At 39.7% G+C, this 15,720-nt stretch overlaps 1 protein-coding gene across 6 annotated transcripts in view; it reads right to left on the reverse strand.

The window, feature by feature from the left end:
• Nucleotides 1–15,720, reverse strand: part of Rabgap1l (RAB GTPase activating protein 1 like) — a 663,388-nt gene that overhangs the window by 119,669 nt on the left and 527,999 nt on the right. The window lies entirely within an intron of this gene.

Below are 15,720 nucleotides of genomic sequence, written 5' to 3' on the forward strand. Positions count from 1 at the left end.
GAACTTAACATCTTAGTGTAATAACAGCTGCTAAAATAGTTAAATCACAGAATATTTGTTATTTAAAAGAGTAAAAGTTTTGTATCTTGTTCACCCAAAGTTCGGTTGGCAGGGGAGTGAGTCTGGGGGACTCTGAACTATGCAGTCATTTAGGAATTCCAACTGATGGAGAACCTGTCAGCGTTCACGTGTAGCTCCCAAGTTACATGGGTACTGACCCTTTTAGTTCCTTGAAAGAAGCCAAATGCCTTTCTGACTGAGGTTTTGCAAAATAGTATTTTCCATGTAGAGGGTTTTATGTTTTCTTTTATCACCAAATATATTTTCATATAAAAAAGCAGCTGATGCATGTGACTCCTACGCACTTGCGCTCAAAGTCTAAGACAGGCCATTACCCAGCTTCTGGAAGAGGCGATGTATGGAGGCACTGGGTTTTCTCCCTAGTACACTATTGACAGAGAAACCTTTAGAGGTCATGGCTTAATGGCTTTATCATTTGTCTCCTGCACCTATTATTAAATCCCAAGGTTTAGGCCACCAGGGATCAGCAAATATGCAGAGAACAAAACACAGGTTTAGAATTCACTTATAGCTCAGGATTCAGGTTTTCTCATCATTTTTGACTGCTACAGATTTTCCAATTAACTAAGATACACATTTACAAATATAGTTTAACTATTTTATCTAAAACCAACCCTGAATCAATTCCACTACCCCCACCCCACCACAGTACTAGGGACTGAACCTAGGGATATACCACCAATGAGCTAGATCTCTAGTCCTTTTTATTTTCTATTTTGAGACACAGTGTCACTAAGTTGCTGAGTCTGGCCTGGAACTTGCAATTCTCCTACCTCAGTCTGCTGAGTTGCTGGAATTACAGGTGTGTACTACGTGTCCAGCTATACCACTATTTACCAGAAACAAAAGTTCCTGTGGGTGCCTAGAACTACCCCTCTTCAGTTAGCTGCTCTTATTAATCATTTAGTGTCTGAGCTTAAAATGTCACTTCTCTGAAAAGTTTCCCTTGATCCTCATTCCTCAATCTAAATTAGCTTCTACTATTTTCTCTTGTGGTGACTGTCTCTTTCCCTTTGTAACCTTTATCACAACTTGTCATTATACATTATTCTTATATTATTTGTCTCTTATTATTCTGTAAACTTCAGGAGGACAGGAATCTTTCTTCTTGTGATTATTACTAAATAGAATGCCTACTACAATGCTAGGACATAATAAATGTGAAATACTTATTAAGTCAAGGAATGAATGAATGCCAATTTAATATGACCACACAGTGTGATTTTTAAATCCTATAACTGATAAATACTAGTAATATTAAGCAACTTTTGACCTCTACCTTTGAAAACTATGGAGTTGTGTATAAGATTAATATTTCTTAAAAACAGGGAGTATGGAATGAGACAGATATCATTACCCTATGTTCATGTATGATTACACGAATGGTGTGAATCTACATCATGCACAACCATAGAAAAGAAAAGTTGTACCTCATTTGTGTACAATGAATCAAAATGCAGTCTGTAAAAATAAAATTTAAAAAAAAATAGTGAGTATAGCTGGGCGTGGTGGCACACACCTGTAATCCCAGCAGCTCAGGAGGCTGAGACAGGAGGATTGAGAGTTCAAAGTCAGCCTCAGCAAAAGTGAGCCACTAAGCAACTCAGTGAGATCTTGTTTCTAAATAAAATGTAAAAAATCAGGCTGGGGATGTAGCTCAGTGATCGAGTGCCCCAAGTTCAATCCCCAGTACCCTCTAACCCCCACAAAAAAATAGTGAGTATAAAACAGGTGGTGAAGAAAAGAATCTGGAACCAAACTGCCTAGATTCAGAACTTTGGCTTTGAGACATGTTAGCCAATTAGCCTTTGTTAGGGACTTAAAAGTTCTTTGCTGTATTTGGATCATAAGATTGGGTCAATGAGAGTACTTACTTCTAATACCTCGATAATTAAACAATAAATAGTCCATTCCACAGAAGCATGATATAATTGTCATGCTATTACAAAGTTAACAGTATGCAGTGTCCTCAAATAAAAAATGGCAAGGTGCACAGAATCCTAAGGGAAAGGGAAAAACATGATCTCCTTCTGCAACACTCTCATAGCACTTGGTTCATTCGATCCATCACCAACTTTGGGAACAAAGCCTTAGGATCTATTCTTGGGCTCAGTTCGTCTGGAATAGTTGAGAACACCAGCCAAGGAGGTGAGATTAAGTTGTGGACCTTTGACAGAAACAAGTATCTCTGGGCATTACAGGCAAGTCTGTCTAACGCAGCAGCTTCCCTGACAAATGCAGTACTCATGGAATTTGTTTTCTAAAAGACAAAATACTAGAACTTTCCCACTATCTTGGGTCTTCTTTCTTCAACCACATTTTTCTCTAAACACTGAGACTATATTCCATAATACCCTCTCCTGTGCTCACCCCCACCCCTCACTCTCCTATTCCAGGTCCTGGATTGGTCTAAAATAGTCATTAGAGTTTAGATCTTATCATATTTCACTAAGTAAAGGTCTGATTATTTTATAAAGAACAACATTTTACCTTTTTATCCAGATATAACATTAGTTTCTTTTTAGTCATCCTGAGATCATCTACCTATAGCCTTCCATTTAAAAAAAAAAATCACTTTATGGTAAGTTTAAGCACATTAACCTTAAAAAGAGCCTAAATTTAAGCCAGGCATGGTGGCGCACACCTGTAATCTCACTGCTCTGCAGGCTGAGGCAGGGGGATCACAAGTTAAAGGCCAACCTCAGCAACTAGTGAGATTGTGTCTCAAAATAAAAAAAAAATAAAAAGGGCAGGGGATGAAACTCAGTGGTAAGCTCCCCTGGGTTCAATCCCCTCTATTGCAAAAAATAAAAAAATAAACAAGATGCAACCATTCTATCCCCTGGGGAAAAATGTGGGATATGTATTGGAAAAAACTACTGTTAAATTCAACTTTAACTTCCTATTGAAATAGGAATATGTGAATTTAAAGGTCAACTGTTACTCTATCGTCTCAAGGAAATTAAATATTTTGGAAGATTCAGATTTATCTCTAAATCTTTGACTGCAATATTCTCATGTGTTACTGTCTTAAGAAGATGATGGTGTACCTTTTGGCAAAAGTATTTTTCTCTTCTGCATTGATTTATGTTGTCTCAACCATTTTTTTAAGAGTAAAAATTATTCAAAAACTCATGTACAGCACGATAAAATATCTTGTGAAAATAAAGTAAAATTAAATACTTAATTGAAACTTTTGCTCAAATCATCTATATGTTCTTATTTTTTTGGTACCAGGAATTGAACCCAGTGGCACTTAACCATTGAGCCACAGCAACATCCCCAGCATACCTGACTTTTTTAGTTTGAGACAGGGTCTCCCAGGTTGCTGAGGCTGGCCTTGAACTTGCAATCTTTCAGCCTCAGCCTCCTGAGCTGCTGGGATTACAGGCACATGCCACTGCGTCCAGCCCCTAAAAATTCTTAATAACCAGAAGATAGAAAACATAAGTGGGCTTGGGATGTATCTCCGTTAGAGCACTTGCCTAGTGTGCAAGAGGCCCTGGGTTCAATTCCCAGCAATGCAAAAGAAGAAAAAGAAAACATTTAAAATTTCAGAGTCCTCTGAATTTGGAAACCCAATTGTCTGATAGATAATAAAATCAGTGTCATAGGCTGGATGTTCTGTGTTGTCAGGGGATCTCGATTCAAGTATTACTAATGATTCATAAAATCAGTAGATTCTATTCTCAGGCAACCTGAACTGATACCAGGTTGTCTTGTGGAGTATTTTTTGTCTGTTTAACTTGAAAAATAACAGCTCAGGGTAAAAGGATAATATGAAATAAAAAGTCTTAGTAAGTAAAAGTAAATTTTAAATGGCAAGGAAGTCTCCCTTCCCCCTGGCTCTTAGAAACTAAGGTACTATTCTTCACGTACTGAAACATAAACTTGCCATGCACACATGTGGCAGACTGTCACAGGAGTGGCTACCAATCAATCCTGGTACCCATTTCCCTCCGGCAGTGCCCTCTTACACTGACTCTCAGCCACACACTTGGTTTTGGTGTCTCAGATGCTGACAAACGTGACACAGCATGGCTTGACAAGTGTTTGTGCAGTGGGTTCTGCCTTCTTGGAAACCTGAAACCACAATGCTGTGAAGTACCAAGAATGAAAAGACATGTGGACAAGCCTTTCCCGAGCTGCCCACCAGCCATGCTCCCAGAACCCTGAGGAACATTAACTACTGTTTAAAACAGAGAGCAGCAGCAACAGATAACAGAGAGAATGCACAAGCACAAATATGCACAAGCATAATCATTACTTGAAATTAATTTATGAAGTATAAAATATAATTGATAATTAAATACAAAATATGACTATCACTTCACACAAAAAGGAAAAATGGACTGGTCACTCGAGATCTATATTAGTGGTCCTTTGACTTTATTAATTTGACATTCTACCCCATCTTAAAAGTCTGTGGCATATACATCTTTTTTTGAATTTTTCTTCAGTTCTGGGGATTGAACCCCAGGGCACTCTACCACTGAGCTACATTTCTACACCTTTTTAATTTTTATTTTGAGTTCTTGCTAAATTGCCAAGATTGACCTTGAACTTGTGATCCTCTTGCTTCAGGCTCCCATGAGCTGGGATTACATGTGTGTGCCACTGCACCTGGCTGGCATATTCATCTTTCTTTTTCTTCTTTATGTCCCCTCCCTTCCCTTCATTCCCCTTTGTCTAATCCAATAAACTTCTATACTTCGCCCCATCCCTTATTGTTGTTAGCATCCATGTATCAGAGAGAATATTCGGCCTTTGATATTTTGGGATTGGTTTATTTCACTTAGTATGATAGGCTCCGGTTCCATCCATTTACCAGCAAACGCCATAATTTCATTCTTCTTCATGGTGGTGTAATATTCAATAGTGTATATACACCACATTTTCTTTATCCATTCATCTGTCGAAGGGCACCTAGGTTGGTTCCATAGCTTAGCTATTGTGAATTGAGCTGCTATAAACATTGATGGGGCTGCATCATTATATGATGCTGATTTTAAGTCCTTTGAGTATCTACCAAAGAGTGGGATAGCTGGGGTCAAATGGTGGTTCCATTCCAAGTTTTCTGAGGAATCTCCACACTGCTTTCCAGAGTGGCTGCACCAATTTGCAGTCCCACCAGCAATGTATGAAGGCACCTTTCCCCCCACATCCTCACCGACTTTTATTGTTACTTGTATTCTTGATAATTGTCATTCTAACTGGAGTGAAGTAGAATCTCAGTGTAATTTTAATTTACATTTCTCTGATTGGTAGAGATGTTGGACATTTTTTCATATATTTATTGACTGTTCATAGTTCTGTGAAGTGCCTGTTCAGTTCCTTTGCCCATTTTTTGACTGGGTTATTTGGTTTTTTTGGTGTTAAGTTTTTTGGGTTCTTTATATATTCAGGAGATTAATGCTCTATCTGAGGTGCTTGTGGTAAAGATTTTTTCTCCCATTTGTAGGCTCTCTCTTCATGTTGTTGTCTCATTTGCTGATAAGCATTTTAGTCTGAATCCATCCCCATTTATTGATTCTTGATTTTACTTCTTGCACTTTTGAAATCTTGTTAAAGAAGTCAGTTCCTAAGCTGACGTGGTGAAGATTTGGGGCCTACTCTTTTCTTCTGTTAGGTGCAGGGTCTCTGTTCTAGTGCCTAAGTCTTTGATTCACTTTAAGTTGAGTTCTGTGCAGTGTGATTTCCAGTTTTCCCAGTACCATTTGTTGATGAGGTTATCTTTTTTCCAAAGTATATTTATGCTGCCTTTGTCTAGTATGAGATAACTGGTTTGTCTCTGTGTCTTCTATTCTGTTCCACTGGTTTTCATGTCTGTTTTGGTACCAATACCATGCTGGTTTTGGTACTATAGTTCTGTAGCATAAAATTTTTTTTTTTTTAGTGTAATGTATTTTAATAGCAAACTTACAGGACAGCACAGAAGACAGACAACTTTAAAAATATGTACTTGCATGTAGGACAACTTAGAAAAGAATAGTGAATGGATGGAATCTATGTATGATAAAAATGCTACAAACTCCATTTAGTTGCCATCAATAAGAAATTTACTTGTTTAAAAAATACAAAAGTTGGCATTGTCCAGAAAAATTTAATAGTTTTATTTATAATTGTTATAAAGTTGAAGTGCTAAAACTTGTTCACTGAAACATTTTGACTTGCATTAATGCTTTACATCCCCACATTTATATTAAAAATTCACACACAAATGAAAGTGGAAAAATGGCTAATACCTGCTTTCTGTTCCCTATTTTTCCACTGGCAATCATATACTTTGGTACCTTTTGACCCCATGGGGGAAAAATATCTAACATTCAGAACTACCAACTACAGGAAGAGAAAAAAATGTTTTTTGAGAATGAAATGCTTCCTATCATAGTGAATTCTTAAGCACGTTTTCCAACTATGCAGCATGCTATGTGGAAATCTTTTGGCATAATTGTTACATATATGGTGTAGATGGCACACAGGTTGGTGTCTTCAAAAAGGTCAATCAGATAGGTCTCACTTGCCTCTTCCAAAGCACTCTGGAATCGCAGATCTGTTTTGAAGTCCTAAGCAATTTCTCAATCCAGACGCTGGAAGGGAGTTTGCCAATCAGAAGTTCAGTGGCCTTATGATAATGTCTAATTTCACAGAGCGCCACAGTACCAGGCCTATAAGGAGGAGGTTTCTTCACCCCTCCAGTAGAGGGTGCACTCTTGCCAGTGGTTTTTGTAGCCAGTTGTTTCCTGGGTGCTTTACTACAGGTGGATCTACGGGCAGTCTGCTTTGTACACACCACGGTAGAAAGACCTCCTTATTTGCCCCCGTCTCCTGCAGCTGGAGCTTGGCGAGCTAGAGGAGGCTCTGGTGTTGGAGGGTGATGGCGACGCTGTAGTATAGTTTAGGGTCTGGTATTGTGATGCCTCTTGCTTCACTTTTCAAAGCTAAAGATTGCTTTGGCTGTTCCAGGCCTCTTATTTTTCCAAATGAATTTCATGAGTGCTTTTTCTATTTCTATGAAGAGTGTCATTGGCATTTTAATAGGAACTGCATTAAATCTGTGTAATATGGCCATTTTGACAATCGTAATTCTGCCACTCGAAGCACATGGGAGACCTTTCCATTTTCTTTCTTTAGTGTTCTGTAGTTTTCATTGGCATATTCATCTTGATGTCAATTCTTTTGACATCATTATTTTTACTGTAGAAACTAAGAAGCAAATGAGACTTGAAAAAAATTTTTGTATTCAAAAATCACTGAATAATGATTTTAAAAATCAAATATGTAAAGATAAGAGAAGGCATCTGGTTACCCAGAACACCAAGTGAGAGAACTGACCAAGATCTTATCTGAGTCTTAAATGTCTATAAAAGTGGAAAATTCTCAAATTTATATTTTAGCTATACAAATTCACATTTTATCTGCATAATATAATAAGACACCATCTTTTTTTTTTTTTTTTTTTTTTTTTAAAGACAAGATCTTGGTAGGTTGTCCAGGTTGGCCTCAAACTTGTGCTCCTGCCTCATTTTGTCAAGACCTTGGGATTACGGGTATGTGTTACCATGCCCAGTTCAAACCATTCTTAGAAGCAGAATTCAGCTGGGCATGATGGCACATGCCTGTAATCCCAGAGACTCACAAAGTTGAGGCAAGAGGATTGCAAGTTTGAAGCCAGTCTTGACAACTTAGTAAGACCCCAGAATTGAGTGAAACCCAGTCTTAAAATAAAAAGGGCTGAAGATGTGGCTCAGTGATAAAGCACCCTGGATTCAATCCCCAGTATCCTCCCCACCACCTCCCCCCAAAAACTGAATTCAAACCAATTTCATTTTTTATTTCACCTGTCCATAAAAAGAAACCTGGAATACCATTCAATATAACACATGAGGATTTTTTTTTTCTTTTATTTCCAGAGATATTTACAGGAAAAATTTAAGCTCAATATTCTTCATGTCTTATGAATAGTAGTGTGTTAACTGAATATATATAACAAGTAGTAGATGGACTTCTTTGATCCATCCATATGCAAGGTGTTGGATCAGGCACAAGGCAACCGTGGGGGCAAGGTAGAGTACAGTCATGAGGGGCTTATAATCAGGGAAATGACTCAAAATAACTACAATAAGTAAACGCTGACCTATGCACTGCATGATGCTAAGTTTCTCACCTCTGTTATCTTCACAGCAATCCCATCTTACAAGTACCATATTCTTTTCACAGAGGAAACGCTAAGGTACACTGAGTGTAAGAACTTGGCAAAGAGCTAACAAGTAGAGAAGCCAAGACCTGAATTCCAACAGCATAGCTTCTGAAACTACTAAGAAACAAACTATATCCAAGAGTGGTGGTCTGCTGGAGGAACAGTCAGAGTCAGAAGAAACAGACCGTTATTATTCTGACCTGGCTCTTAAAGGGTGAACAGGAGTTTGCTTGACCCTATGGCTATCATAAGGACTTGGTGAATCATTCAGCCAGTGCTTCACATACATACTTAACTTATTTACTTCTTACGACCTCCCTGGGCAGCTGCCATCACCTCATTTCTGGCGAGGAGCTCACACTCATGGAGATTCAGTGATTTTCTTGGGATCCCTCCGTCAGTAAGAACTGCAGCCAGAATTCAAACCGAGACCAGTGTGCCTCCAAAGCCTCTGCCTTCCCCAGGAACTCTGCAGAGGGCAAGTGTTCCAGGTAGGAGAGATGGGATGCATGACATCCTGGCATGAAGCAAAGGGAACTGTGCCCAGCTGAGGGGCACGGAGGATGCTGTGTGCAAAGAGAGTTGCAGCGTTCTCTGTGCCGAGGCGTGCTACGATGAGGGGGTTTCCTGTAGACGATGCAGGTGCAGGAGCATAGAGGACACGAGAAGGACAGAAGGTGAAGCCACAGAGACACAAGGTAACACCAGTCCAGAACAGCAATGTTAAGGTCTGAACTTGAATTCTGAAGGGTCCAACAAGAGTCTAGTCAGACAATCTTCTACAAAATTTTTCCCTTGAGAGGGGAAGGTAATGTCTGCTATTTGACTTCTGAAACAATGACCATCCTAGAATTTGTTAAAACACATTAGGAAAACAGTTACTCAGGGCTGGGGTGGAGCTCAGAGGTGCAGTGCTGGTCTAGTGTGCATGAGGCCCTGGGCTCCACCCCTAGCACCTCACACAGACACAAACACAGAAGTTCTAGTCAAGTGATTTCAGAAAACAAACTATGATCTTGTGTCTTACATAGTATTCAAATTATGTTGCTTAAAATCCTCATTCTATTATAAGACAGTACAGACTTTCTTCTACTACTGAAATGATAGTTATGCTATGACTTACTTGCACAATTCACCGTCGCTAGTAAAAGACGGGACGAGGGAGGCTGTGGTATATATAACGTATAAGATGACATAGAGGTGGAACTCTTAAGAAAGTTAATGTAACAAGACCACACTAGCAAAGGGTACATGAGGTAAACAGAGCTTTTAGCAAGCATATACATGCCGGAGGAAAGTCCTTGCCACCAAGTGGGTGATGAAGTGCCGGGTGGTTGTGGGGGGTGGGGAGAGATCTTTTAGATAATCGGAGTTTTTAGGAGACATGGTATAAACTTGGCATGCTGACAACAACGGGGAACTGCATGTGTTAGCAGTGTTGGAGATACAGCTCAGATTCACGTTCAGAAGACAAGAGCGTTTCTGAGAGACTGAGAAGAAATGTGTCCAGCTGACTACGAAAAGAACAAGGTTATAGGTTAAACTGAGTCCCCTCCCAAATAACCTGTTGAAGCTCTAACTCCCCCATACTTCAGAATATACCTATTTGAAGGACAAGGCCTTTAAAGAGATAAGTAAATTAAAATAGAGTCATTAGGTTGGGCCATAATCTGACATGTGTCCTTATGACAAGAGTTTAGGACACAGAACTCATGGGCAGAAGGTAGTGGTCTGAAAGTCGAGGGGCCTCAGAAAAGCCAACTGCCAAAACCTGACTCGCAGACGCCAGTCTCCAGAACAGTAGGCAACAAGTTTCCACTGTTTAAGCTTCCCAGCTGTGTGGTTCCTGTTATGGCCCCTCTAGCAACGACAGCCTCGAAGTTGGTGGTTGACGTGAGGAACAGAAAGTGCTGCCTGCTGAAGCAGCAGCTCTGTGAAAAGCGTCAGCTTTAGCTCTCGGGATAAAAGTAGTAAGAGCCCGTGCAAGGCAGCCACCCAAGGAAAAGGGTCGTGGGATCAAACAGGCTGGACCACACTGATCAATGAGTTGCGCCTGTGCCAAGTTGGGGGGGCAGAAGCTTCCCTTAGCTTCAATCACACCACCTCCTCATGTGGACTGTATTCCAAGATTCCTTTAAATTGTAATAATCAAAAAAATAAAAAGTAAGGATTTGAAAGAGACCATGTAGATCACATATGATGATTTACTTTTTCCACAGAAGAGAAAAGGCCAGACACAGGGGGAGAAAGAAACGACCTCCTCCTCTGAAGGTGGCAGGACAGAAAGTCCCCAGCCAGAGAACCCGCCAGGAGAAAAGTCAGCCTGTTAAGAACAGCCATGAACTCTTCCTCAGTGGTGTGCACTTCAGTGGGATCTCAGAAAGCTAACAAACAACAGTTGGAGATGTGTAAATACAACTTAAAACTTTCACTATCTTTCTCGGTTGCTATGCTCACTTACAAGTTTTTCCCACCATTTTAAACAAAAATTTTTCATGGGGTCAGGGAAAAGTAGGGAGGAAAGAGGAGAGAAAAAGGCACAACAGCAGAATCAGTAGCTTCTCCAGAGTACCAGGTTTAGTTCTTTGCTAACTAAATGCTAAATGGACCCAAGAGTAGGAGAAAATGTAGAATAGGAACGATAACTAAGTAGATACGATGCGACTGTCCTTTGGTATCTCAGAGGCAGAGGCACTGGTATACCGGGAAAGAGCTGTGGTTAAGTGTTTGGAATAGAGATTATCCCTGACTTAGGATGGTTAAACCTTCAAGGATTTTTCATTTTTAACAGGGCATCAAATCGGTATGTGTTAGCAAAAGCCATACCTCAACTTTTGGAATTTGAATCTTGACTGTTTCCTGGACACTGACAACGCGTTAGACCTGCCACAGTGCAACTCCCAGACACCGCGCATCAGCAGGTGAGCAGCAACATGGCCCCCCGTACGGCACTGCTAGGCCCTGAGTTCCGTAGCCAGGTGATCAAGTACGGGTTGGACCTGATGATGTTTCCAGCTTACATGGCTTATCAGGAGGTCACACCTCCTACCGCGAAGAGCATCCTTTCTAAACACTGGGGAGACCCGTGGCCAGACTTCCATCTAAGTCCTTCTAGACACCTAAGACGCTTACATTATTTTTACTTCTACCTGAGAGAACAATATTGAATCATTTCCACTAGTCAGCAACAAGGGCACAGAGGACCTTATTTCTTGTCTAAATCAGATTCCTAAACATGAACAATGAAGCATACTAAAATATAATCTTAACATGGAATAAATAAATAAATAAACTCAAAGGAATGTGGATCTCATTGTCAACAGTTGTGGGAAAATTATTTATTACTGCGGTTCCCAGTACTGAAGCTCTAACGTTATTCCTCCTACACCAACTGATAAATATAAATCATACCACTGGATAAAAGATAATCGTCAAAACTCTTCAGAAAGGTGTATAAAATGTAAAAAACTCCCATTTAAGAGCATGACCATGAAGCTTACTAAGTCTATGCAAGACTACTAGGAGTGAATTAGGTGCAGAGAAAAAAGAACACACTAAAATTTTGAAGAAAGAGAAATACTAAGTGAGGTAGCAACTCTGGTGTTCCTTTTTGACTCATATATAGATTAGTTTATGATGTAACACATAGTTCACCCAAGCTAATTTTAAAATGTCTATATGGCTTTCTTTTTAATGGACTGGCAGAAAATGACTGGCAGAAAGAAGTGGGTATAAGGGTAGAGATAAAATGGAAGAAGCAAAGAAAGGTGACCAATGTATCCCAGTTGGTTAGAAACAGTGCCAAAACTGTTTCCTAAACCAGAGGGTGCTGGGTCCCAGGAACCTGGAGCTGCGGCCAGTCCTCTCCGCCGGTGGTCAGGTGTATCAGAGCACATCCAACACTTATGTGTTCCTTGCTCAGGTGGGAAAAAAAACAAAAGAATGCCTTAAATCTAAGATGGGGATCATGACTGCTAATAGAAGCCTCCAAGGAAATAAAGGCAAAGGTATTAATATAGAAACTACTTCATCATCCGTTTGTTAATGATCACATCTCTGAATCCTACAGCACAACCAACATTTCCCGAGCAGCAGATTAGGACTCTGGACAAGTATAGACTTAATGACGTTAAATACCTGAGTGTGGCTTCCCATCTACAGAGGTCTTTACAGGAAAGGAATGGGAAGTGCATTTTCATCAAAATGAACCTTTGTTCAGTGTGTGCCCAAGAGCTCACATTTAGATGCACGGAGTCAACAAAAGCTTCTGTGTGGCTTTACTGCTAATTCAAAGAAGCATCCATTTGGGAGAGTGCATCCTTGTTCACAGCCAGCAACAATGGCCAGTGATAAACAGCAAGCACCATGAAGAAAGGAGAGGCAAACTGCTCTAAATATCAAAGTTCTTTGCAGTTTGCTCTAGAGTGAAGGTATTTTCAAAAAAATTCAAATCCATGGTTATAAGTATAGATGGAGGTCTTGGAGGGGAAAAAAAAGGAAAGTGTTGAAAAGGAATTTAGCACTATCCCATTAAAACCATCAACTGTGAAGGGTAAGATGGAATCGTCCGCATCCATTCTGGGAGAGTGGGAAATGGTTCAGCAACTGTGAACAGGTAACTGAGCTGGAGCACAGCTTAGAATTTTCAGAGGCCAGCAGTTACCATAGCAACGGTGTGTCATTGGCAGCTACCTTTCTGGAATGGAGGAGGAAGACGCCAGGTTAGATTTGGCAATTTTCCACTAGGCCCTCCTCATTTCCCCTACTCGCATAGCCTCTGCCATCTTTGTTTATTTCACTACCCACCCGCCCTTGTTTAGGGATTGAACCCAGAGGAGCTCCAGCACTCAGCCTCAGCCCTTTTTATTTTTTATTTTGAGACAGGGTCTTGCTAAGTTGCCCAGGCTGGTCCAGACTTGTCCATGGGTACTTTTTCTCACACACAGCCTCTCCCTGTAAGTCCACCACCTCGTAAACTTTCCAACTGCCAGTATACACCACTGTGATGACAGCATGACAGCTTCCATCCTTCCCCAGTCACTGGAACCCCTTGCTGTCCAGACTCATGAGTTGCCGCAGATGAGAACAGGGAAGCGGGAGGGGTAGGAACAATGGAATATAGGAGACATAGTAGCTTTTTTTTTTTTTTTTTTTAAATATAAGCTACAATGAAATCAATTCAATGGGTTGTGATTAGCTTTTTGGTTCGGGAACTTCTTGGGGTGAGAAGTTTGAAATAAAACACAACATAATACAGTAGAAAAAGACTGCATCCGAGAGCCTCAAACAACGTGGCAGCCAATCTCTCCAGGAATGTATGAGTGTACATACGCGCCTACCTATGGCTGAGGTCTGGAATGCAGAGGCAGTTTCAAATGTAGGTCTTGGTTTAAAAAACTCTGAACCTAGTGTGGTGGCCGATGTTCCAATCCTTGAATATAGAACTATTTGTTTCACCTCACAGCAGCCTCACAATCAACCACTCTACAATCATGTTATGAATTAAAATGGTATCCTGTGGGTAACATTTTAAATAGCTAAGAAAAAGGCACTCAACTTAGATAATACAAAGACAAACAAAAGCAACAAAAACCTATCCATACATTGTATAATTATTAAATTAAAAAAAATTTTAATTATCAAAATCTTATTTAAGCCTTTTAAAAAATACTCACATATACCTGGTCATGTCCAAATAAATTATACTGGTTGCACTTAACACTTCCATTCCTGGAAGTATACTGGGTTCATAGTTTGACTTATTTTCTAATGTTTTATTTGTTTCTGTATCTCCTAGATCTCATGTTTCTGGAATGTCAGTTATCAGCTACCTTATCTGAGAAATTACAAAAATTATATTGAGAAAAAAAATCTTTCCTTATACCTTTCATGTTTTTGAATTGGTTTGCTTGGGTTTTTGTTCCCAATCACTTGTCAATCCTGTTAGATTTCCTAGAACACATCTAACTTTTCACCTTACCTGTATGTCTTAGTTCTCACTCTTTTATTCTTAGAAATGATGCTTTACTTTGGTAGATTTCTACAGCACCACCCCCAATTCACAGTATTTCTCTCTGGCATCTATGAAACAACCAGTGACTGAAGATCACCTGCAAACTTACCTTCTACAAAATTCAATCAAAGAGACTGTGGCCACTGCATCACACTTCCAAAGTCTACACCCAAATATGGGTTAGGCTTAGATATCTGGCACAGTCAAATAAGTCACCAGGCTTGAAGGCTTTAAGGAGTCTCTGTCTTCAAAGGTCTTTCTTGATACGCTTGGGAAATGATCTTTTAGACTATAGGGTTCGTTTGAAAGACAAAATAACATTTTTTTCCCCTGCTCAGTTATTTACTTTCAAAGCACTGAACCATGCTTTAACATTTGCATTGTACTTTAAAATAAGGTAAAATTAAAAACAAAGGTGTTATACCATGAAAGTAACCACTGTATGGTGGTTATGGTACCTAAGAGAAGTCTCTATCAATTACTTATTAAGCTCATATAACTACAGTTTAAGTAATGAGCTAAAAAACTGATGGCAACTCTTATGTTTTAGGTTGCTCAGTTAAAAATCTGTGGTATCACCTTGATTGTTCTTTTATTCTCATATCCACGCTTAAGACATCATGAAATCTTGTTGATTTTCTTTCAAGATATACCTTGTTGAAAACCACCTTCATCTCCACTCCAAATCTACCTCCAGGATGGGCACCCTGATTCATCTGTCATCATCTGTCAATGGGATTACTGCAAAACACCCTATCTGATCTCCCTGCTTCTCTTGCCTGTTCTTAACAAAATATCCATTGTGTTCCTCTGGAACCTCAGACAAATCCTATCACTCTTCCACTAAAACTCTGCAAGGCTCCCCACTTCAAAATGAAGACTAAGTTCTTATAATAATCACAATTTCTGTCTCCTTGTGAGCACGCTGACTTCCTCTTCTACTTCTCTGATTTCATCTATTTCACTACAGATACATCGGCCTTCTTGCTATTCCTCAAACTCACCAGGCCTGAGTCAGCCTCAGGACCTTTGTACTGGCAGTTGTGTCTGCTTAGAATATTCTTCCCCCAGCACACCTCCACAAGTAACCCGTCTCCCATCTCATTCACCTTCTCAGTGAGGACTATACCGACTAACCAAGAACAGCCACAACTTTCCCTACCCCACCAGTACAACCCTGATCTTTCCCTACTTTTTTCTTTTTTTACAGTTATTTATCACCTTCCAAAGTATTAAACAAATCCACTTATTATGTTAATTATTTGGTGTCCATTTTCTCAAGGAAGAATATAAGCTCCATAAGACAGTTTTGTCCATCTGTTTATGAAAATAATTTATGTTAGGTTAAGAAGGTCCCTTAGTATATTTCAGGGGTATAGGAATCAATATCGGTAAACTGGTTCCAAGTCTTTTAAAAGTGTGCATT

This window comes from Sciurus carolinensis, chromosome 12 (assembly GCF_902686445.1).
Source record: "Sciurus carolinensis chromosome 12, mSciCar1.2, whole genome shotgun sequence".
Taxonomy (NCBI): Eukaryota; Metazoa; Chordata; class Mammalia; order Rodentia; family Sciuridae; genus Sciurus; species Sciurus carolinensis.